This window comes from Vigna unguiculata, chromosome 1 (genome assembly GCF_037176805.1).
Source record: "Vigna unguiculata cultivar grain cowpea cultivar isolate G323 ecotype 2 chromosome 1, ASM3717680v1, whole genome shotgun sequence".
Lineage (NCBI taxonomy): Eukaryota > Viridiplantae > Streptophyta > Magnoliopsida > Fabales > Fabaceae > Vigna > Vigna unguiculata.
Window position 1 is genome coordinate 37,809,660 of NC_140792.1, and position 27,368 is coordinate 37,837,027.

The following is a 27,368-nucleotide window of genomic DNA, read 5'->3' on the forward strand; positions in this document are numbered from 1 at the left end:
GGGGTCTGTCTGGTCTGGTTTTTTGCAGGTACCGTGGTGGCTGTCGCATTGGCGCAATCGACATCGATTTCTGTCACGGTGGCCTGCGGTTCTGTTTGGAATGGAGGGGGAGGATTCTCGCAATGTAGGTGTGTTCGCGTCTGGTTTCGCGTCTTCTCCAGGCAGCTTTTTTCGTCGCAGGTGGCTGCGTGGTGGCCGGCGCCGCAGTGATGGGGATTTCGCGTCAGAAAGTGCCCTCGTCGTCGATCTGATTCGCAGTGGTTCTGCAACGCGTTGCTTCGTCAACGTGTGGTGGTTCGTCGTGGCAGGCTGGTTTCGCGAGACATCTGCTGGCTCTGGTTTCGTCGCAGCGGAGGTGGCTCGCAACACCGATCTGGTTGTGTTCGCGTTGGTGGCTCGCGACGGCGGCGATCTGGTTCGGGACGGCGGCTTCGCAAGCGGCAATTTGATTTTCCAGGCCCTTTTTTTGGCCGTCAATGGCTGTGGTTTGCTCTAAATTGTGCCGGCAGAGATTCCGTTTAGGGGTTAGTTCATGCGCGTGGGAGAAGATAAAAACCTGATAACCAGAGCAAAAGTTATGGTCCTTTGAAGTTTCACTTAAAATTAGTCCAAAATTTTTTTGAATCTCTTAACTCAGACCATACCAATTGCTCTAGCTATTTTTCCTATCAAGTTCAATGTCTTAGAAGTGGGGAAAAAAATTTTCAAGTTAAAACAAGCTCCGTAGCTACCAAAACAAAAATCCAGAAGTTAAATGCCAGATTCGGACACTATTCAAACACTATTCACTACTACAAATGACACTATTCATGCGCGCCGCGACACTATTCACTACACTAAACAGAAACACACAGGAATGGAAACAGACACTGAACTTAACACAACATTAACATCACAATGAACATATACCAACTCAACCACACTTGAACTACACACACACCAAAACACAGAACACAAACACACTGAAAATTTTACTTTGAACGAAACGATTGGTCCCCGGCAACCGCGCCAAATTTGATAGAGGCCGTACCCCACCAAATTAAAACATATTAAATGCAGTACATGAAAGTGAACCAAGTCGTCTCCTAACGACCAATATTTTCATTCAAAGCCAATTTTCCAGATGAACACAACAATAAAACACAGGGGGGAGGGGGGTTGGCAGACAGATTCAGAATGCTAATCAATAGATTAATTTAAATGCTACAGTGACTAAAACCGTATTGACATCCCTGATTCAAACGCAATTTCACTTATCATAGGCCACCAAATTAACACCAACCCTGCCTTGTCTCAATCCACTAGATAATAATTCACTAAGCGAAAATTACAATCTAGCTTCATTATGCAATTAAGCAATGCACACATCCTTAAATTCGTGACAGCCAAGCTACATACATTAAGCATGAACGTATCTTAAACAAAACACATGCAATTACTCTGTAAATTAAGCATTGACAGATTCACCACATGCATTCCACGAATTCAGAACAAAAACATGGCAGATTTCACAAAACAAGCACAACCTCAAAGCTTCATTGCATTTTTCATCAAGGAGTCAATACCCGAATTTAGCTAGACATGGAAATGAGTAATTAAACACTTCAAAAATGAAATCACAAAAATCAGAACCAAGAACCAAGAACCAAGAACCCTTCAAATCTGAAAACGCAATTTAAGAGCAAAAATTGAGATTTCAAAGCTTAAATGGAATGCAAAACAGTGTTATCATATATAAATGCGAAAACCCCATGAATGTGTATTGTTCCAAGTCAATAAAATCCACAAACCGAACTGCCCAACCAAGAAAACGAATTCCAAACGTAAAACCCTCAATGGGTGCTGTCAAATATGCATAAAAACGGTAAAAATGAGCCAAAAACGTGAAAAACCGCAAGGGGGACGTCCATGGAAGCTTGGAGAACGAAAATGGAGGTTTTGAAGAGAGGTTGAAGATGAATGAGCGGCTGCCTTCTTCTCATGCAGACCTAATTCGTGGTCATATCACCCATGCCACTCAGAATTACAAAACTGCCATTATAAGCCGCAGAATTACAAAAATGCCACTATGGGCCTCAAATGTTGACCCATTGACTTTGCTGACGTGGAAATGACATGGAAATGATGTGGCAATGATGTGGAAAGTTTCTTCAACTAAATATTAATGTCCAAGCTCCAAAATTGCTTCACCCAAATACCTAAAAATAACTAAAAACAAAAATTAGGCCAAATAATGTGAAATTAGTCCAAATTCGGAACAGTGGCCCAATAAAGCCCAACAGATGAAAAACACTCTAATGATGAACAATTAAGCACTAATCAACTGTCTAATGGGTGCACAAAGGCTAGTGGAATAGAAGAAAATAATGACTCATCAGTTGCTTCGCGGGGGTCTGTCTGGTCTGGTTTTTTGCAGGTACCGTGGTGGCTGTCGCATTGGCGCAATCGACATCGATTTCTGTCACGGTGGCCTGCGGTTCTGTTTGGAATGGAGGGGGAGGATTCTCGCAATGTAGGTGTGTTCGCGTCTGGTTTCGCGTCTTCTTCAGGCAGCTTTTTTCGTCGCAGGTGGCTGCGTGGTGGCCGGCGCCGCAGTGATGGGGATTTCGCGTCAGAAAGTGCCCTCGTCGTCGATCTGATTCGCAGTGGTTCTGCAACGCGTTGCTTCGTCAACGTGTGGTGGTTCGTCGTGGCAGGCTGGTTTCGCGAGACATCTGCTGGCTCTGGTTTCGTCGCAGCGGAGGTGGCTCGCAACACCGATCTGGTTGTGTTCGCGTAGGTGGCTCGCGACGGCGGCAATCTGGTTCGGGACGGCGGCTTCGCAAGCGGCAATTTGATTTTCCAAGCCCTTTTTTTGGCCGTCAATGGCTGTGGTTTGCTCTAAAGTGTGCCGGCAGAGATTCCGTTTAGGGGTTAGTTCATGCGCGTGGGAGAAGATAAAAACCTGATAACCAGAGCAAAAGTTATGGTCCTTTGAAGTTTCACTTAAAATCAGTCCAAAATTTTTTTGAATCTCTTAACTCAGACCATACCAATTGCTCTAGCTATTTTTCCTATCAAGTTCAACGTCTTAGAGGTGGGGAAAAAAATTTTCAAGTTAAAACAAGCTCCGTAGCTACCAAAACAAAAATCCAGAAGTTAAATGCCAGATTCGGACACTATTCAAACACTATTCACTACTACAAATGACACTATTCATGCGCGCCGCGACACTATTCACTACACTAAACAGAAACACACAGGAATGGAAACAGACACTGAACTTAACACAACATTAACATCACAATGAACATATACCAACTCAACCACACTTGAACTACACACACACCAAAACACAGAACACAAACACACTGAAAATTTTACTTTGAACGAAACGATTGGTCACCGGCAACCGCGCCAAATTTGATAGAGGCCGTACCCCACCAAATTAAAACATATTAAATGCAGTACATGAAAGTGAACCAAGTCGTCTCCCAACGACCAATATTTTCATTCAAAGCCAATTTTCCAGATGAACACAACAATAAAACACAGGGGGGAGGGGGGTTGGCAGACAGATTCAGAATGCTAATCAATAGATTAATTTAAATGCTACAGTGACTAAAACCGTATTGACATCCCTGATTCAAACGCAATTTCACTTATCATAGGCCACCAAATTAACACCAACCCTGCCTTGTCTCAATCCACTAGATAATAATTCACTAAGCGAAAATTACAATCTAGCTTCATTATGCAATTAAGCAATGCACACATCCTTAAATTCGTGACAGCCAAGCTACATACATTAAGCATGAACGTATCTTAAACAAAACACATGCAATTACTCTGTAAATTAAGCATTGACAGATTCACCACATGCATTCCACGAATTCAGAACAAAAACATGGCAGATTTCACAAAACAAGCACAACCTCAAAGCTTCATTGCATTTTTCATCAAGGAGTCAATACACGAATTTAGCTAGACATGGAAATGAGTAATTAAACACTTCAAAACTGAAATCACAAAAATCAGAACCAAGAACCAAGAACCAAGAACCCTTCAAATCTGAAAACGCAATTTAAGAGCAAAAATTGAGATTTCAAAGCTTAAATGGAATGCAAAACAGTGTTATCATATATAAATGCGAAAACCCCATGAATGTGTATTGTTCCAAGTCAATAAAATCCACAAACCGAACTGCCCAACCAAGAAAACGAAATCCAAACGTAAAACCCTCAATGGGTGCTGTCAAATATGCATAAAAACGGTAAAAATGATCCAAAAACGTGAAAAACCGCAAGGGGGACGTCCATGGAAGCTTGGAGAACGAAAATGGAGGTTTTGAAGAGAGGTTGAAGATGAATGAGCGGCTGCCTTCTTCTGATGCAGACCTAATTCGTGGTCATATCACCCATGCCACTCAGAATTACAAAACTGCCATTATAAGCCGCAGAATTACAAAAATGCCACTATGGGCCTCAAATGTTGACCCATTGACTTTGCTGACGTGGAAATGACATGGAAATGATGTGGCAATGATGTGGAAAGTTTCTTCAACTAAATATTAATGTCCAAGCTCCAAAATTGCTTCACCCAAATACCTAAAAATAACTAAAAACAAAAATTAGGCCAAATAATGTGAAATTAGTCCAAATTCGGAACAGTGGCCCAATAAAGCCCAACAGATGAAAAACACTCTAATGATGAACAATTAAGCACTAATCAACTGTCTAATGGGTGCACAAAGGCTAGTGGAATAGAAGAAAATAATGACTCATCAGTTGCTTCGCGGGGGTCTGTCTGGTCTGGTTTTTTGCAGGTACCGTGGTGGCTGTCGCATTGGCGCAATCGGCATCGATTTCTGTCACGGTGGCCTGCGGTTTTGTTTGGAACGGAGGTGGAGGATTCTCGCAATGTAGGTGTGTTCGCGTCTGGTTTCGCGTCTTCTCCAGGCAGCTTTTTTCGTCGCAGGTGGCTGCGTGGTGGCCGGCGCCGCAGTGATGGGGATTTCGCGTCAGAAAGTGCCCTCGTCGTCGATCTGATTCACAGTGGTTCTGCAACGCGTGGCTTCGTCAATGTGTGGTGGTTCGTCGTGGCAGCCTGGTTTCGCGAGACATCTGCTGGCTCTGGTTTCGTCGCAGCGGAGGTGGCTCGCAACACCGATCTGGTTGTGTTCGCGTAGGTGGCTCGCGACGGCGGTAATCTGGTTCGGGACGGCGGCTTCGCAAGCGGCAATTTGATTTTCCAAGCCCTTTTTTTGGCCGTCAATGGCTGTGGTTTGCTCTAAAGTGTGCCGGCAGAGATTCCGTTTAGGGGTTAGTTCATGCGCGTGGGAGAAGATAAAAACCTGATAACCAGAGCAAAAGTTATGGTCCTTTGAAGTTTCACTTAAAATCAGTCCAAAATTTTTTTGAATCTCTTAACTCAGACCATACCAATTGCTCTAGCTATTTTTCCTATCAAGTTCAACGTCTTAGAGGTGGGGAAAAAAATTTTCAAGTTAAAACAAGCTCCGTAGCTACCAAAACAAAAATCCAGAAGTTAAATGCCAGATTCAGACACTATTCAAACACTATTCACTACTACAAATGACACTATTCATGCGCGCCGCGACACTATTCACTACACTAAACAGAAACACACAGGAATGGAAACAGACACTGAACTTAACACAACATTAACATCACAATGAACATATACCAACTCAACCACACTTGAACTACACACACACCAAAACACAGAACACAAACACACTGAAAATTTTACTTTGAACGAAACGATTGGTCACCGGCAACCGCGCCAAATTTGATAGAGGCCGTACCCCACCAAATTAAAACATATTAAATGCAGTACATGAAAGTGAACCAAGTCGTCTCCCAACGACCAATATTTTCATTCAAAGCCAATTTTCCAGATGAACACAACAATAAAACACAGGGGGGAGGGGGGTTGGCAGACAGATTCAGAATGCTAATCAATAGATTAATTTAAATGCTACAGTGACTAAAACCGTATTGACATCCCTGATTCAAACGCAATTTCACTTATCATAGGCCACCAAATTAACACCAACCCTGCCTTGTCTCAATCCACTAGATAATAATTCACTAAGCGAAAATTACAATCTAGCTTCATTATGCAATTAAGCAATGCACACATCCTTAAATTCGTGACAGCCAAGCTACATACATTAAGCATGAACGTATCTTAAACAAAACACATGCAATTACTCTGTAAATTAAGCATTGACAGATTCACCACATGCATTCCACGAATTCAGAAGAAAAACATGGCAGATTTCACAAAACAAGCACAACCTCAAAGCTTCATTGCATTTTTCATCAAGGAGTCAATACACGAATTTAGCTAGACATGGAAATGAGTAATTAAACACTTCAAAACTGAAATCACAAAAATCAGAACCAAGAACCAAGAACCAAGAACCCTTCAAATCTGAAAACGCAATTTAAGAGCAAAAATTGAGATTTCAAAGCTTAAATGGAATGCAAAACAGTGTTATCATATATAAATGCGAAAACCCCATGAATGTGTATTGTTCCAAGTCAATAAAATCCACAAACCGAACTGCCCAACCAAGAAAACGAATTCCAAACGTAAAACCCTCAATGGGTGCTGTCAAATATGCATAAAAACGGTAAAAATGATCCAAAAACGTGAAAAACCGCAAGGGGGACGTCCATGGAAGCTTGGAGAACGAAAATGGAGGTTTTGAAGAGAGGTTGAAGATGAATGAGCGGCTGCCTTCTTCTCATGCAGACCTAATTCGTGGTCATATCACCCATGCCACTCAGAATTACAAAACTACCATTATAAGCCGCAGAATTACAAAAATGCCACTATGGGCCTCAAATGTTGACCCATTGACTTTGCTGACGTGGAAATGACATGGAAATGATGTGGCAATGATGTGGAAAGTTTCTTCAACTAAATATTAATGTCCAAGCTCCAAAATTGCTTCACCCAAATACCTAAAAATAATTAAAAACAAAAATTAGGCCAAATAATGTGAAATTAGTCCAAATTCGGAACAGTGGCCCAATAAAGCCCAACAGATGAAAAACACTCTAATGATGAACAATTAAGCACTAATCAACTGTCTAATGGGTGCACAAAGGCTAGTGGAATAGAAGAAAATAATGACTCATCAGTTGCTTCGCGGGGGTCTGTCTGGTCTGGTTTTTTGCAGGTACCGTGGTGGCTGTCGCATTGGCGCAATCGGCATCGATTTCTGTCACGGTGGCCTGCGGTTCTGTTTGGAACGGAGGTGGAGGATTCTCGCAATGTAGGTGTGTTCGCGTCTGGTTTCGCGTCTTCTCCAGGCAGCTTTTTTCGTCGCAGGTGGCTGCGTGGTGGCCGGCGCCGCAGTGATGGGGATTTCGCGTCAGAAAGTGCCCTCGTCGTCGATCTGATTCACAGTGGTTCTGCAACGCGTGGCTTCGTCAACGTGTGGTGGTTCGTCGTGGCAGCCTGGTTTCGCGAGACATCTGCTGGCTCTGGTTTCGTCGCAGCGGAGGTGGCTCGCAACACCGATCTGGTTGTGTTCGCGTAGGTGGCTCGCGACGGCGGTAATCTGGTTCGGGACGGCGGCTTCGCAAGCGGCAATTTGATTTTCCAAGCCCTTTTTTTGGCCGTCAATGGCTGTGGTTTGCTCTAAAGTGTGCCGGCAGAGATTCCGTTTAGGGGTTAGTTCATGCGCGTGGGAGAAGATAAAAACCTGATAACCAGAGCAAAAGTTATGGTCCTTTGAAGTTTCACTTAAAATTAGTCCAAAATTTTTTTGAATCTCTTAACTCAGACCATACCAATTGCTCTAGCTATTTTTCCTATCAAGTTCAACGTCTTAGAAGTGGGGAAAAAAAATTTCAAGTTAAAACAAGCTCCGTAGCTACCAAAACAAAAATCCAGAAGTTAAATGCCAGATTCGGACACTATTCAAACATTATTCACTACTACAAATGACACTATTCATGCGCGCCGCGACACTATTCACTACACTAAACAGAAACACACAGGAATGGAAACAGACACTGAACTTAACACAACATTAACATCACAATGAACATATACCAACTCAACCACACTTGAACTACACACACACCAAAACACAGAACACAAACACACTGAAAATTTTACTTTGAACGAAACGATTGGTCACCGGCAACCGCGCCAAATTTGATAGAGGCCGTACCCCACCAAATTAAAACATATTAAATGCAGTACATGAAAGTGAACCAAGTCGTCTCCCAACGACCAATATTTTCATTCAAAGCCAATTTTCCAGATGAACACAACAATAAAACACAGGGGGGAGGGGGGTTGGCAGACAGATTCAGAATGCTAATCAATAGATTAATTTAAATGCTACAGTGACTAAAACCGTATTGACATCCCTGATTCAAACGCAATTTCACTTATCATAGGCCACCAAATTAACACCAACCCTGCCTTGTCTCAATCCACTAGATAATAATTCACTAAGCGAAAATTACAATCTAGCTTCATTATGCAATTAAGCAATGCACACATCCTTAAATTCGTGACAGCCAAGCTACATACATTAAGCATGAACGTATCTTAAACAAAACACATGCAATTACTCTGTAAATTAAGCATTGACAGATTCACCACATGCATTCCACGAATTCAGAAGAAAAACATGGCAGATTTCACAAAACAAGCACAACCTCAAAGCTTCATTGCATTTTTCATCAAGGAGTCAATACACGAATTTAGCTAGACATGGAAATGAGTAATTAAACACTTCAAAACTGAAATCACAAAAATCAGAACCAAGAACCAAGAACCAAGAACCCTTCAAATCTGAAAACGCAATTTAAGAGCAAAAATTGAGATTTCAAAGCTTAAATGGAATGCAAAACAGTGTTATCATATATAAATGCGAAAACCCCATGAATGTGTATTGTTCCAAGTCAATAAAATCCACAAACCGAACTGCCCAACCAAGAAAACGAATTCCAAACGTAAAACCCTCAATGGGTGCTGTCAAATATGCATAAAAACGGTAAAAATGATCCAAAAACGTGAAAAACCGCAAGGGGGACGTCCATGGAAGCTTGGAGAACGAAAATGGAGGTTTTGAAGAGAGGTTGAAGATGAATGAGCGGCTGCCTTCTTCTCATGCAGACCTAATTCGTGGTCATATCACCCATGCCACTCAGAATTACAAAACTACCATTATAAGCCGCAGAATTACAAAAATGCCACTATGGGCCTCAAATGTTGACCCATTGACTTTGCTGACGTGGAAATGACATGGAAATGATGTGGCAATGATGTGGAAAGTTTCTTCAACTAAATATTAATGTCCAAGCTCCAAAATTGCTTCACCCAAATACCTAAAAATAATTAAAAACAAAAATTAGGCCAAATAATGTGAAATTAGTCCAAATTCGGAACAGTGGCCCAATAAAGCCCAACAGATGAAAAACACTCTAATGATGAACAATTAAGCACTAATCAACTGTCTAATGGGTGCACAAAGGCTAGTGGAATAGAAGAAAATAATGACTCATCAGTTGCTTCGCGGGGGTCTGTCTGGTCTGGTTTTTTGCAGGTACCGTGGTGGCTGTCGCATTGGCGCAATCGGCATCGATTTCTGTCACGGTGGCCTGCGGTTCTGTTTGGAACGGAGGTGGAGGATTCTCGCAATGTAGGTGTGTTCGCGTCTGGTTTCGCGTCTTCTCCAGGCAGCTTTTTTCGTCGCAGGTGGCTGCGTGGTGGCCGGCGCCGCAGTGATGGGGATTTCGCGTCAGAAAGTGCCCTCGTCGTCGATCTGATTCACAGTGGTTCTGCAACGCGTGGCTTCGTCAACGTGTGGTGGTTCGTCGTGGCAGCCTGGTTTCGCGAGACATCTGCTGGCTCTGGTTTCGTCGCAGCGGAGGTGGCTCGCAACACCGATCTGGTTGTGTTCGCGTAGGTGGCTCGCGACGGCGGTAATCTGGTTCGGGACGGCGGCTTCGCAAGCGGCAATTTGATTTTCCAAGCCCTTTTTTTGGCCGTCAATGGCTGTGGTTTGCTCTAAAGTGTGCCGGCAGAGATTCCGTTTAGGGGTTAGTTCATGCGCGTGGGAGAAGATAAAAACCTGATAACCAGAGCAAAAGTTATGGTCCTTTGAAGTTTCACTTAAAATTAGTCCAAAATTTTTTTGAATCTCTTAACTCAGACCATACCAATTGCTCTAGCTATTTTTCCTATCAAGTTCAACGTCTTAGAAGTGGGGAAAAAAAATTTCAAGTTAAAACAAGCTCCGTAGCTACCAAAACAAAAATCCAGAAGTTAAATGCCAGATTCGGACACTATTCAAACATTATTCACTACTACAAATGACACTATTCATGCGCGCCGCGACACTATTCACTACACTAAACAGAAACACACAGGAATGGAAACAGACACTGAACTTAACACAACATTAACATCACAATGAACATATACCAACTCAACCACACTTGAACTACACACACACCAAAACACAGAACACAAACACACTGAAAATTTTACTTTGAACGAAACGATTGGTCCCCGGCAACGGCGCCAAATTTGATAGAGGCCGTACCCCACCAAATTAAAACATATTAAATGCAGTACATGAAAGTGAACCAAGTCGTCTCCCAACGACCAATATTTTCATTCAAAGCCAATTTTCCAGATGAACACAACAATAAAACACAGGGGGGAGGGGGGTTGGCAGACAGATTCAGAATGCTAATCAATAGATTAATTTAAATGCTACAGTGACTAAAACTGTATTGACATCCCTGATTCAAACGCAATTTCACTTATCATAGGCCACCAAATTAACACCAACCCTGCCTTGTCTCAATCCACTAGATAATAATTCACTAAGCGAAAATTACAATCTAGCTTCATTATGCAATTAAGCAATGCACACATCCTTAAATTCGTGACAGCCAAGCTACCTACATTAAGCATGAACGTATCTTAAACAAAACACATGCAATTACTCTGTAAATTAAGCATTGACAGATTCACCACATGCATTCCACGAATTCAGAACCAAAACATGGCAGATTTCACAAAACAAGCACAACCTCAAAGCTTCATTGCATTTTTCATCAAGGAGTCAATACACGAATTTAGCTAGACATGGAAATGAGTAATTAAACACTTCAAAACTGAAATCACAAAAATCAGAACCAAGAACCAAGAACCAAGAACCCTTCAAATCTGAAAACGCAATTTAAGAGCAAAAATTGAGATTTCAAAGCTTAAATGGAATGCAAAACAGTGTTATCATATATAAATGCGAAAACCCCATGAATGTGTATTGTTCCAAGTCAATAAAATCCACAAACCGAACTGCCCAACCAAGAAAACGAATTCCAAACGTAAAACCCTCAATGGGTGCTGTCAAATATGCATAAAAACGGTAAAAATGAGCCAAAAACGTGAAAAACCGCAAGGGGGACGTCCATGGAAGCTTGGAGAACGAAAATGGAGGTTTTGAAGAGAGGTTGAAGATGAATGAGCGGCTGCCTTCTTCTCATGCAGACCTAATTCGTGGTCATATCACCCATGCCACTCAGAATTACAAAACTGCCATTATAAGCCGCAGAATTACAAAAATGCCACTATGGGCCTCAAATGTTGACCCATTGACTTTGCTGACGTGGAAATGACATGGAAATGATGTGGCAATGATGTGGAAAGTTTCTTCAACTAAATATTAATGTCCAAGCTCCAAAATTGCTTCACCCAAATACCTAAAAATAACTAAAAACAAAAATTAGGCCAAATAATGTGAAATTAGTCCAAATTCGGAACAGTGGCCCAATAAAGCCCAACAGATGAAAAACACTCTAATGATGAACAATTAAGCACTAATCAACTGTCTAATGGGTGCACAAAGGCTAGTGGAATAGAAGAAAATAATGACTCATCAGTTGCTTCGCGGGGGTCTGTCTGGTCTGGTTTTTTGCAGGTACCGTGGTGGCTGTCGCATTGGCGCATGTAGGTGTGTTCGCGTCTGGTTTCGCGTCTTCTCCAGGCAGCTTTTTTCTTCGCAGGTGGCTGCGTGGTGGCCGGCGCCGCAGTGATGGGGATTTCGCGTCAGAAAGTGCCCTCGTCGTCGATCTGATTCGCAGTGGTTCTGCAACGCGTGGCTTCGTCAATGTGTGGTGGTTCGTCGTGGCAGCCTGGTTTCGCGAGACATCTGCTGGCTCTGGTTTCGTCGCAGCGGAGGTGGCTCGCAACACCGATCTGGTTGTGTTCGCGTAGGTGGCTCGCGACGGCGGTAATCTGGTTCGGGACGGCGGCTTCGCAAGCGGCAATTTGATTTTCCAAGCCCTTTTTTTGGCCGTCAATGGCTGTGGTTTGCTCTAAAGTGTGCCGGCAGAGATTCCGTTTAGGGGTTAGTTCATGCGCGTGGGAGAAGATAAAAACCTGATAACCAGAGCAAAAGTTATGGTCCTTTGAAGTTTCACTTAAAATCAGTCCAAAATTTTTTTGAATCTCTTAACTCAGACCATACCAATTGCTCTAGCTATTTTTCCTATCAAGTTCAACGTCTTAGAGGTGGGGAAAAAAATTTTCAAGTTAAAACAAGCTCCGTAGCTACCAAAACAAAAATCCAGAAGTTAAATGCCAGATTCGGACACTATTCAAACACTATTCACTACTACATATGACACTATTCATGCGCGCCGCGACACTATTCACTACACTAAACAGAAACACACAGGAATGGAAACAGACACTGAACTTAACACAACATTAACATCACAATGAACATATACCAACTCAACCACACTTGAACTACACACACACCAAAACACAGAACACAAACACACTGAAAATTTTACTTTGAACGAAACGATTGGTCACCGGCAACCGCGCCAAATTTGATAGAGGCCGTACCCCACCAAATTAAAACATATTAAATGCAGTACATGAAAGTGAACCAAGTCGTCTCCCAACGACCAATATTTTCATTCAAAGCCAATTTTCCAGATGAACACAACAATAAAACACAGGGGGGAGGGGGGTTGGCAGACAGATTCAGAATGCTAATCAATAGATTAATTTAAATGCTACAGTGACTAAAACCGTATTGACATCCCTGATTCAAACGCAATTTCACTTATCATAGGCCACCAAATTAACACCAACCCTGCCTTGTCTCAATCCACTAGATAATAATTCACTAAGCGAAAATTACAATCTAGCTTCATTATGCAATTAAGCAATGCACACATCCTTAAATTCGTGACAGCCAAGCTACATACATTAAGCATGAACGTATCTTAAACAAAACACATGCAATTACTCTGTAAATTAAGCATTGACAGATTCACCACATGCATTCCACGAATTCAGAACAAAAACATGGCAGATTTCACAAAACAAGCACAACCTCAAAGCTTCATTGCATTTTTCATCAAGGAGTCAATACACGAATTTAGCTAGACATGGAAATGAGTAATTAAACACTTCAAAACTGAAATCACAAAAATCAGAACCAAGAACCAAGAACCAAGAACCCTTCAAATCTGAAAACGCAATTTAAGAGCAAAAATTGAGATTTCAAAGCTTAAATGGAATGCAAAACAGTGTTATCATATATAAATGCGAAAACCCCATGAATGTGTATTGTTCCAAGTCAATAAAATCCACAAACCGAACTGCCCAACCAAGAAAACGAATTCCAAACGTAAAACCCTCAATGGGTGCTGTCAAATATGCATAAAAACGGTAAAAATGATCCAAAAACGTGAAAAACCGCAAGGGGGACGTCCATGGAAGCTTGGAGAACGAAAATGGAGGTTTTGAAGAGAGGTTGAAGATGAATGAGCGGCTGCCTTCTTCTCATGCAGACCTAATTCGTGGTCATATCACCCATGCCACTCAGAATTACAAAACTACCATTATAAGCCGCAGAATTACAAAAATGCCACTATGGGCCTCAAATGTTGACCCATTGACTTTGCTGACGTGGAAATGACATGGAAATGATGTGGCAATGATGTGGAAAGTTTCTTCAACTAAATATTAATGTCCAAGCTCCAAAATTGCTTCACCCAAATACCTAAAAATAATTAAAAACAAAAATTAGGCCAAATAATGTGAAATTAGTCCAAATTCGGAACAGTGGCCCAATAAAGCCCAACAGATGAAAAACACTCTAATGATGAACAATTAAGCACTAATCAACTGTCTAATGGGTGCACAAAGGCTAGTGGAATAGAAGAAAATAATGACTCATCAGTTGCTTCGCGGGGGTCTGTCTGGTCTGGTTTTTTGCAGGTACCGTGGTGGCTGTCGCATTGGCGCAATCGGCATCGATTTCTGTCACGGTGGCCTGCGGTTCTGTTTGGAACGGAGGTGGAGGATTCTCGCAATGTAGGTGTGTTCGCGTCTGGTTTCGCGTCTTCTCCAGGCAGCTTTTTTCGTCGCAGGTGGCTGCGTGGTGGCCGGCGCCGCAGTGATGGGGATTTCGCGTCAGAAAGTGCCCTCGTCGTCGATCTGATTCACAGTGGTTCTGCAACGCGTGGCTTCGTCAACGTGTGGTGGTTCGTCGTGGCAGCCTGGTTTCGCGAGACATCTGCTGGCTCTGGTTTCGTCGCAGCGGAGGTGGCTCGCAACACCGATCTGGTTGTGTTCGCGTAGGTGGCTCGCGACGGCGGTAATCTGGTTCGGGACGGCGGCTTCGCAAGCGGCAATTTGATTTTCCAAGCCCTTTTTTTGGCCGTCAATGGCTGTGGTTTGCTCTAAAGTGTGCCGGCAGAGATTCCGTTTAGGGGTTAGTTCATGCGCGTGGGAGAAGATAAAAACCTGATAACCAGAGCAAAAGTTATGGTCCTTTGAAGTTTCACTTAAAATCAGTCCAAAATTTTTTTGAATCTCTTAACTCAGACCATACCAATTGCTCTAGCTATTTTTCCTATCAAGTTCAACGTCTTAGAGGTGGGGAAAAAAATTTTCAAGTTAAAACAAGCTCCGTAGCTACCAAAACAAAAATCCAGAAGTTAAATGCCAGATTCGGACACTATTCAAACACTATTCACTACTACATATGACACTATTCATGCGCGCCGCGACACTATTCACTACACTAAACAGAAACACACAGGAATGGAAACAGACACTGAACTTAACACAACATTAACATCACAATGAACATATACCAACTCAACCACACTTGAACTACACACACCAAAACACAGAACACAAACACACTGAAAATTTTACTTTGAACGAAACGATTGGTCCGCGGAAACGGCGCCAAATTTGATAGAGGCCGTACCCCACCAAATTAAAACATATTAAATGCAGTACATGAAAGTGAACCAAGTCGTCTCCCAACGACCAATATTTTCATTCAAAGCCAATTTTCCAGATGAACACAACAATAAAACACAGGGGGGAGGGGGGTTGGCAGACAGATTCAGAATGCTAATCAATAGATTAATTTAAATGCTACAGTGACTAAAACCGTATTGACATCCCTGATTCAAACGCAATTTCACTTATCATAGGCCACCAAATTAACACCAACCCTGCCTTGTCTCAATCCACTAGATAATAATTCACTAAGCGAAAATTACAATCTAGCTTCATTATGCAATTAAGCAATGCACACATCCTTAAATTCGTGACAGCCAAGCTACATACATTAAGCATGAACGTATCTTAAACAAAACACATGCAATTACTCTGTAAATTAAGCATTGACAGATTCACCACATGCATTCCACGAATTCAGAACAAAAACATGGCAGATTTCACAAAACAAGCACAACCTCAAAGCTTCATTGCATTTTTCATCAAGGAGTCAATACACGAATTTAGCTAGACATGGAAATGAGTAATTAAACACTTCAAAACTGAAATCACAAAAATCAGAACCAAGAACCAAGAACCAAGAACCCTTCAAATCTGAAAACGCAATTTAAGAGCAAAAATTGATATTTCAAAGCTTAAATGGAATGCAAAACAGTGTTATCATATATAAATGCGAAAACCCCATGAATGTGTATTGTTCCAAGTCAATAAAATCCACAAACCGAACTGCCCAACCAAGAAAACGAATTCCAAACGTAAAACCCTCAATGGGTGCTGTCAAATATGCATAAAAACGGTAAAAATGAGCCAAAAACGTGAAAAACCGCAAGGGGGACGTCCATGGAAGCTTGGAGAACGAAAATGGAGGTTTTGAAGAGAGGTTGAAGATGAATGAGCGGCTGCCTTCTTCTCATGCAGACCTAATTCGTGGTCATATCACCCATGCCACTCAGAATTACAAAACTGCCATTATAAGCCGCAGAATTACAAAAATGCCACTATGGGCCTCAAATGTTGACCCATTGACTTTGCTGACGTGGAAATGACATGGAAATGATGTGGCAATGATGTGGAAAGTTTCTTCAACTAAATATTAATGTCCAAGCTCCAAAATTGCTTCACCCAAATACCTAAAAATAACTAAAAACAAAAATTAGGCCAAATAATGTGAAATTAGTCCAAATTCGGAACAGTGGCCCAATAAAGCCCAACAGATGAAAAACACTCTAATGATGAACAATTAAGCACTAATCAACTGTCTAATGGGTGCACAAAGGCTAGTGGAATAGAAGAAAATAATGACTCATCAGTTGCTTCGCGGGGGTCTGTCTGGTCTGGTTTTTTGCAGGTACCGTGGTGGCTGTCGCATTGGCGCAATCGACATCGATTTCTGTCACGGTGGCCTGCGGTTCTGTTTGGAACGGAGGGGGAGGATTCTCCCAATGTAGGTGTGTTCGCGTCTGGTTTCGCGTCTTCTCCAGGCAGCTTTTTTCTTCGCAGGTGGCTGCGTGGTGGCCGGCGCCGCAGTGATGGGGATTTCGCGTCAGAAAGTGCCCTCGTCGTCGATCTGATTCGCAGTGGTTCTGCAACGCGTTGCTTCGTCAACGTGTGGTGGTTCGTCGTGGCAGCCTGGTTTCGCGAGACATCTGCTGGCTCTGGTTTCGTCGCAGCGGAGGTGGCTCGCAACACCGATCTGGTTGTGTTCGCGTAGGTGGCTCGCGACGGCGGCGATCTGGTTCGGGACGGCGGCTTCGCAAGCGGCAATTTGATTTTCCAGGCCCTTTTTTTGGCCGTCAATGGCTGTGGTTTGCTCTAAATTGTGCCGGCAGAGATTCCGTTTAGGGGTTAGTTCATGCGCGTGGGAGAAGATAAAAACCTGATAACCAGAGCAAAAGTTATGGTCCTTTGAAGTTTCACTTAAAATTAGTCCAAAATTTTTTTGAATCTCTTAACTCAGACCATACCAATTGCTCTAGCTATTTTTCCTATCAAGTTCAATGTCTTAGAAGTGGGGAAAAAAATTTTCAAGTTAAAACAAGCTCCGTAGCTACCAAAACAAAAATCCAGAAGTTAAATACCAGATTCGGACACTATTCAAACACTATTCACTACTACAAATGACACTATTCATGCGCGCTGCGACACTATTCACTACACTAAACAGAAACACACAGGAATGGAAACAGACACTGAACTTAACACAACATTAACATCACAATGAACATATACCAACTCAACCACACTTGAACTACACACACACCAAAACACAGAACACAAACACACTGAAAATTTTACTTTGAACGAAACGATTGGTCCCCGGCAACCGCGCCAAATTTGATAGAGGCCGTACCCCACCAAATTAAAACATATTAAATGCAGTACATGAAAGTGAACCAAGTCGTCTCCTAACGACCAATATTTTCATTCAAAGCCAATTTTCCAGATGAACACAACAATAAAACACAGGGGGGAGGGGGGTTGGCAGACAGATTCAGAATGCTAATCAATAGATTAATTTAAATGCTACAGTGACTAAAACCGTATTGACATCCCTGATTCAAACGCAATTTCACTTATCATAGGCCACGAAATTAACACCAACCCTGCCTTGTCTCAATCCACTAGATAATAATTCACTAAGCGAAAATTACAATCTAGCTTCATTATGCAATTAAGCAATGCACACATCCTTAAATTCGTGACAGCCAAGCTACAAACATTAAGCATGAACGTATCTTAAACAAAACACATGCAATTACTCTGTAAATTAAGCATTGACAGATTCACCACATGCATTCCACGAATTCAGAACAAAAACATGGCAGATTTCACAAAACAAGCACAACCTCAAAGCTTCATTGCATTTTTCATCAAGGAGTCAATACACGAATTTAGCTAGACATGGAAATGAGTAATTAAACCCTTCAAAACTGAAATCACAAAAATCAGAACCAAGAACCAAGAACCAAGAACCCTTCAAATCTGAAAACGCAATTTAAGAGCAAAAATTGAGATTTCAAAGCTTAAATGGAATGCAAAACAGTGTTATCATATATAAATGCGAAAACCCCATGAATGGGTATTGTTCCAAGTCAATAAAATCCACAAACCGAACTGCCTAACCAAGAAAACGAATTCCAAACGTAAAACCCTCAATGGGTGCTGTCAAATATGCATAAAAACGGTAAAAATGAGCCAAAAACGTGAAAAACCGCAAGGAGGACGTCCATGGAAGCTTGGAGAACGAAAATGGAGGTTTTGAAGAGAGGTTGAAGATGAATGAGCGGCTGCCTTCTTCTCATGCAGACCTAATTCGTGGTCATATCACCCATGCCACTCAGAATTACAAAACTGCCATTATAAGCCGCAGAATTACAAAAATGCCACTATGGGCCTCAAATGTTGACCCATTGACTTTGCTGACGTGGAAATGACATGGAAATGATGTGGCAATGATGTGGAAAGTTTCTTCAAATAAATATTAATGTCCAAGCTCCAAAATTGCTTCACCCAAATACCTAAAAATAACTAAAAACAAAAATTAGGCCAAATAATGTGAAATTAGTCCAAATTCGGAACAGTGGCCCAATAAAGCCCAACAGATGAAAAACACTCTAATGATGAACAATTAAGAACTAATCAACTGTCTAATGGGTGCACAAAGGCTAGTGGAATAGAAGAAAATAATGACTCATCAGTTGCTTCGCGGGGGTCTGTCTGGTCTGGTTTTTTGCAGGTACCGTGGTGGCTGTCGCATTGGCGCAATCAGCATCGATTTCTGTCACGGTGGCCTGCGGTTCTGTTTGGAACGGAGGTGGAGGATTCTCGCAATGTAGGTGTGTTCGCGTCTGGTTTCGCGTCTTCTCCAGGCAGCTTTTTTCGTCGCAGGTGGCTGCGTGGTGGCCGGCGCCGCAGTGATGGGGATTTCGCGTCAGAAAGTGCCCTCGTCGTCGATCTGATTCACAGTGGTTCTGCAACGCGTGGCTTCGTCAACGTGTGGTGGTTCGTCGTGGCAGCCTGGTTTCGCGAGACATCTGTTGGCTCTGGTTTCGTCGCAGCGGAGGTGGCTCACAACACCGATCTGGTTGTGTTCGCGTAGGTGGCTCGCGACGGCGGTAATCTGGTTCGGGACGGCGGCTTCGCAAGCGGCAATTTGATTTTCCAAGCCCTTTTTTTGGCCGTCAATGGCTGTGGTTTGCTCTAAAGTGTGCCGGCAGAGATTCCGTTTAGGGGTTAGTTCATGCGCGTGGGAGAAGATAAAAACCTGATAACCAGAGCAAAAGTTATGGTCCTTTGAAGTTTCACTTAAAATCAGTCCAAAATTTTTTTGAATCTCTTAACTCAGACCATACCAATTGCTCTAGCTATTTTTCCTATCAAGTTCAACGTCTTAGAGGTGGGGAAAAAAATTTTCAAGTTAAAACAAGCTCCGTAGCTACCAAAACAAAAATCCAGAAGTTAAATGCCAGATTCGGACACTATTCAAACACTATTCACTACTACAAATGACACTATTCATGCGCGCCGCGACACTATTCACTACACTAAACAGAAACACACAGGAATGGAAACAGACACTGAACTTAACACAACATTAACATCACAATGAACATATACCAACTCAACCACACTTGAACTACACACACACCAAAACACAGAACACAAACACACTGAAAATTTTACTTTGAACGAAACGATTGGTCACCGGCAACCGCGCCAAATTTGATAGAGGCCGTACCCCACCAAATTAAAACATATTAAATGCAGTACATGAAAGTGAACCAAGTCGTCTCCCAACGACCAATATTTTCATTCAAAGCCAATTTTCCAGATGAACACAACAATAAAACACAGGGGGGAGGGGGGTTGGCAGACAGATTCAGAATGCTAATCAATAGATTAATTTAAATGCTACAGTGACTAAAACCGTATTGACATCCCTGATTCAAACGCAATTTCACTTATCATAGGCCACCAAATTAACACCAACCCTGCCTTGTCTCAATCCACTAGATAATAATTCACTAAGCGAAAATTACAATCTAGCTTCATTATGCAATTAAGCAATGCACACATCCTTAAATTCGTGACAGCCAAGCTACATACATTAAGCATGAACGTATCTTAAACAAAACACATGCAATTACTCTGTAAATTAAGCATTGACAGATTCACCACATGCATTCCACGAATTCAGAACAAAAACATGGCAGATTTCACAAAACAAGCACAACCTCAAAGCTTCATTGCATTTTTCATCAAGGAGTCAATACACGAATTTAGCTAGACATGGAAATGAGTAATTAAACACTTCAAAACTGAAATCACAAAAATCAGAACCAAGAACCAAGAACCAAGAACCCTTCAAATCTGAAAACGCAATTTAAGAGCAAAAATTGAGATTTCAAAGCTTAAATGGAATGCAAAACAGTGTTATCATATATAAATGCGAAAACCCCATGAATGGGTATTGTTCCAAGTCAATAAAATCCACAAACCGAACTGCCTAACCAAGAAAACGAATTCCAAACGTAAAACCCTCAATGGGTGCTGTCAAATATGCATAAAAACGGTAAAAATGAGCCAAAAACGTGAAAAACCGCAAGGAGGACGTCCATGGAAGCTTGGAGAACGAAAATGGAGGTTTTGAAGAGAGGTTGAAGATGAATGAGCGGCTGCCTTCTTCTCATGCAGACCTAATTCGTGGTCATATCACCCATGCCACTCAGAATTACAAAACTGCCATTATAAGCCGCAGAATTACAAAAATGCCACTATGGGCCTCAAATGTTGACCCATTGACTTTGCTGACGTGGAAATGACATGGAAATGATGTGGCAATGATGTGGAAAGTTTCTTCAACTAAATATTAATGTCCAAGCTCCAAAATTGCTTCACCCAAATACCTAAAAATAACTAAAAACAAAAATTAGGCCAAATAATGTGAAATTAGTCCAAATTCGGAACAGTGGCACAATAAAGCCCAACAGATGAAAAACACTCTAATGATGAACAATTAAGCACTAATCAACTGTCTAATGGGTGCACAAAGGCTAGTGGAATAGAAGAAAATAATGACTCATCAGTTGCTTCGCGGGGGTCTGTCTGGTCTGGTTTTTTGCAGGTACCGTGGTGGCTGTCGCATTGGCGCAATCGGCATCGATTTCTGTCACGGTGGCCTGCGGTTCTGTTTGGAACGGAGGTGGAGGATTCTCGCAATGTAGGTGTGTTGGCGTCTGGTTTCGCGTCTTCTCCAGGCAGCTTTTTTCGTCGCAGGTGGCTGCGTGGTGGCCGGCGCCGCAGTGATGGGGATTTCGCGTCAGAAAGTGCCCTCGTCGTCGATCTGATTCACAGTGGTTCTGCAACGCGTGGCTTCGTCAACGTGTGGTGCTTCGTCGTGGCAGCCTGGTTTCGCGAGACATCTGCTGGCTCTGGTTTCGTCGCAGCGGAGGTGGCTCGCAACACCGATCTGGTTGTGTTCGCGTAGGTGGCTCGCGACGGCTGTAATCTGGTTCGGGACGGCGGCTTCGCAAGCGGCAATTTGATTTTCCAAGCCCTTTTTTTGGCCGTCAATGGCTGTGGTTTGCTCTAAAGTGTGCCGGCAGAGATTCCGTTTAGGGGTTAGTTCATGCGCGTGGGAGAAGATAAAAACCTGATAACCAGAGCAAAAGTTATGGTCCTTTGAAGTTTCACTTAAAATCAGTCCAAAATTTTTTTGAATCTCTTAACTCAGACCATACCAATTGCTCTAGCTATTTTTCCTATCAAGTTCAACGTCTTAGAGGTGGGGAAAAAAATTTTCAAGTTAAAACAAGCTCCGTAGCTACCAAAACAAAAATCCAGAAGTTAAATGCCAGATTCGGACACTATTCAAACACTATTCACTACTACATATGACACTATTCATGCGCGCCGCGACACTATTCACTACACTAAACAGAAACACACAGGAATGGAAACAGACACTGAACTTAACACAACATTAACATCACAATGAACATATACCAACTCAACCACACTTGAACTACACACACACCAAAACACAGAACACAAACACACTGAAAATTTTACTTTGAACGAAACGATTGGTCACCGGCAACCGCGCCAAATTTGATAGAGGCCGTACCCCACCAAATTAAAACATATTAAATGCAGTACATGAAAGTGAACCAAGTCGTCTCCCAACGACCAATATTTTCATTCAAAGCCAATTTTCCAGATGAACACAACAATAAAACACAGGGGGGAGGGGGGTTGGCAGACAGATTCAGAATGCTAATCAATAGATTAATTTAAATGCTACAGTGACTAAAACCGTATTGACATCCCTGATTCAAACGCAATTTCACTTATCATAGGCCACCAAATTAACACCAACCCTGCCTTGTCTCAATCCACTAGATAATAATTCACTAAGCGAAAATTACAATCTAGCTTCATTATGCAATTAAGCAATGCACACATCCTTAAATTCGTGACAGCCAAGCTACATACATTAAGCATGAACGTATCTTAAACAAAACACATGCAATTACTCTGTAAATTAAGCATTGACAGATTCACCACATGCATTCCACGAATTCAGAACAAAAACATGGCAGATTTCACAAAACAAGCACAACCTCAAAGCTTCATTGCATTTTTCATCAAGGAGTCAATACACGAATTTAGCTAGACATGGAAATGAGTAATTAAACACTTCAAAACTGAAATCACAAAAATCAGAACCAAGAACCAAGAACCAAGAACCCTTCAAATCTGAAAACGCAATTTAAGAGCAAAAATTGAGATTTCAAAGCTTAAATGGAATGCAAAACAGTGTTATCATATATAAATGCGAAAACCCCATGAATGTGTATTGTTCCAAGTCAATAAAATCCACAAACCGAACTGCCCAACCAAGAAAACGAATTCCAAACGTAAAACCCTCAATGGGTGCTGTCAAATATGCATAAAAACGGTAAAAATGATCCAAAAACGTGAAAAACCGCAAGGGGGACGTCCATGGAAGCTTGGAGAACGAAAATGGAGGTTTTGAAGAGAGGTTGAAGATGAATGAGCGGCTGCCTTCTTCTCATGCAGACCTAATTCGTGGTCATATCACCCATGCCACTCAGAATTACAAAACTGCCATTATAAGCCGCAGAATTACAAAAATGCCACTATGGGCCTCAAATGTTGACCCATTGACTTTGCTGACGTGGAAATGACATGGAAATGATGTGGCAATGATGTGGAAAGTTTCTTCAACTAAATATTAATGTCCAAGCTCCAAAATTGCTTCACCCAAATACCTAAAAATAATTAAAAACAAAAATTAGGCCAAATAATGTGAAATTAGTCCAAATTCGGAACAGTGGCCCAATAAAGCCCAACAGATGAAAAACACTCTAATGATGAACAATTAAGCACTAATCAACTGTCTAATGGGTGCACAAAGGCTAGTGGAATAGAAGAAAATAATGACTCATCAGTTGCTTCGCGGGGGTCTGTCTGGTCTGGTTTTTTGCAGGTACCGTGGTGGCTGTCGCATTGGCGCAATCGGCATCGATTTCTGTCACGGTGGCCTGCGGTTCTGTTTGGAACGGAGGTGGAGGATTCTCGCAATGTAGGTGTGTTGGCGTCTGGTTTCGCGTCTTCTCCAGGCAGCTTTTTTCGTCGCAGGTGGCTGCGTGGTGGCCGGCGCCGCAGTGATGGGGATTTCGCGTCAGAAAGTGCCCTCGTCGTCGATCTGATTCACAGTGGTTCTGCAACGCGTGGCTTCGTCAACGTGTGGTGGTTCGTCGTGGCAGCCTGGTTTCGCGAGACATCTGCTGGCTCTGGTTTCGTCGCAGCGGAGGTGGCTCGCAACACCGATCTGGTTGTGTTCGCGTAGGTGGCTCGCGACGGCTGTAATCTGGTTCGGGACGGCGGCTTCGCAAGCGGCAATTTGATTTTCCAAGCCCTTTTTTTGGCCGTCAATGGCTGTGGTTTGCTCTAAAGTGTGCCGGCAGAGATTCCGTTTAGGGGTTAGTTCATGCGCGTGGGAGAAGGTAAAAACCTGATAACCAGAGCAAAAGTTATGGTCCTTTGAAGTTTCACTTAAAATCAGTCCAAAATTTTTTTGAATCTCTTAACTCAGACCATACCAATTGCTCTAGCTATTTTTCCTATCAAGTTCAACGTCTTAGAGGTGGGGAAAAAAATTTTCAAGTTAAAACAAGCTCCGTAGCTACCAAAACAAAAATCCAGAAGTTAAATGCCAGATTCGGACACTATTCAAACACTATTCACTACTACATATGACACTATTCATGCGCGCCGCGACACTATTCACTACACTAAACAGAAACACACAGGAATGGAAACAGACACTGAACTTAACACAACATTAACATCACAATGAACATATACCAACTCAACCACACTTGAACTACACACACACCAAAACACAGAACACAAACACACTGAAAATTTTACTTTGAACGAAACGATTGGTCACCGGCAACCGCGCCAAATTTGATAGAGGCCGTACCCCACCAAATTAAAACATATTAAATGCAGTACATGAAAGTGAACCAAGTCGTCTCCCAACGACCAATATTTTCATTCAAAGCCAATTTTCCAGATGAACACAACAATAAAACACAGGGGGGAGGGGGGTTGGCAGACAGATTCAGAATGCTAATCAATAGATTAATTTAAATGCTACAGTGACTAAAACCGTATTGACATCCCTGATTCAAACGCAATTTCACTTATCATAGGCCACCAAATTAACACCAACCCTGCCTTGTCTCAATCCACTAGATAATAATTCACTAAGCGAAAATTACAATCTAGCTTCATTATGCAATTAAGCAATGCACACATCCTTAAATTCGTGACAGCCAAGCTACATACATTAAGCATGAACGTATCTTAAACAAAACACATGCAATTACTCTGTAAATTAAGCATTGACAGATTCACCACATGCATTCCACGAATTCAGAACAAAAACATGGCAGATTTCACAAAACAAGCACAACCTCAAAGCTTCATTGCATTTTTCATCAAGGAGTCAATACACGAATTTAGCTAGACATGGAAATGAGTAATTAAACACTTCAAAACTGAAATCACAAAAATCAGAACCAAGAACCAAGAACCAAGAACCCTTCAAATCTGAAAACGCAATTTAAGAGCAAAAATTGAGATTTCAAAGCTTAAATGGAATGCAAAACAGTGTTATCATATATAAATGCGAAAACCCCATGAATGGGTATTGTTCCAAGTCAATAAAATCCACAAACCGAACTGCCTAACCAAGAAAACGAATTCCAAACGTAAAACCCTCAATGGGTGCTGTCAAATATGCATAAAAACGGTAAAAATGAGCCAAAAACGTGAAAAACCGCAAGGAGGACGTCCATGGAAGCTTGGAGAACGAAAATGGAGGTTTTGAAGAGAGGTTGAAGATGAATGAGCGGCTGCCTTCTTCTCATGCAGACCTAATTCGTGGTCATATCACCCATGCCACTCAGAATTACAAAACTGCCATTATAAGCCGCAGAATTACAAAAATGCCACTATGGGCCTCAAATGTTGACCCATTGACTTTGCTGACGTGGAAATGACATGGAAATGATGTGGCAATGATGTGGAAAGTTTCTTCAAATAAATATTAATGTCCAAGCTCCAAAATTGCTTCACCCAAATACCTAAAAATAACTAAAAACAAAAATTAGGCCAAATAATGTGAAATTAGTCCAAATTCGGAACAGTGGCACAATAAAGCCCAACAGATGAAAAACACTCTAATGATGAACAATTAAGCACTAATCAACTGTCTAATGGGTGCACAAAGGCTAGTGGAATAGAAGAAAATAATGACTCATCAGTTGCTTCGCGGGGGTCTGTCTGGTCTGGTTTTTTGCAGGTACCGTGGTGGCTGTCGCATTGGCGCAATCGGCATCGATTTCTGTCACGGTGGCCTGCGGTTCTGTTTGGAACGGAGGTGGAGGATTCTCGCAATGTAGGTGTGTTCGCGTCTGGTTTCGCGTCTTCTCCAAGCAGCTTTTTTCGTCGCAGGTGGCTGCGTGGTGGCCGGCGCCGCAGTGATGGGGATTTCGCGTCAGAAAGTGCCCTCGTCGTCGATCTGATTCACAGTGGTTCTGCAACGCGTGGCTTCGTCAACGTGTGGTGGTTCGTCGTGGCAGCCTGGTTTCGCGAGACATCTGCTGGCTCTGGTTTCGTCGCAGCGGAGGTGGCTCGCAACACCGATCTGGTTGTGTTCGCGTAGGTGGCTCGCGACGGCTGTAATCTGGTTCGGGACGGCGGCTTCGCAAGCGGCAATTTGATTTTCCAAGCCCTTTTTTTGGCCGTCAATGGCTGTGGTTTGCTCTAAAGTGTGCCGGCAGAGATTCCGTTTAGGGGTTAGTTCATGCGCGTGGGAGAAGATAAAAACCTGATAACCAGAGCAAAAGTTATGGTCCTTTGAAGTTTCACTTAAAATCAGTCCAAAATTTTTTTGAATCTCTTAACTCAGACCATACCAATTGCTCTAGCTATTTTTCCTATCAAGTTCAACGTCTTAGAGGTGGGGAAAAAAATTTTCAAGTTAAAACAAGCTCCGTAGCTACCAAAACAAAAATCCAGAAGTTAAATGCCAGATTCGGACACTATTCAAACACTATTCACTACTACATATGACACTATTCATGCGCGCCGCGACACTATTCACTACACTAAACAGAAACACACAGGAATGGAAACAGACACTGAACTTAACACAACATTAACATCACAATGAACATATACCAACTCAACCACACTTGAACTACACACACACCAAAACACAGAACACAAACACACTGAAAATTTTACTTTGAACGAAACGATTGGTCACCGGCAACCGCGCCAAATTTGATAGAGGCCGTACCCCACCAAATTAAAACATATTAAATGCAGTACATGAAAGTGAACCAAGTCGTCTCCCAACGACCAATATTTTCATTCAAAGCCAATTTTCCAGATGAACACAACAATAAAACACAGGGGGGAGGGGGGTTGGCAGACAG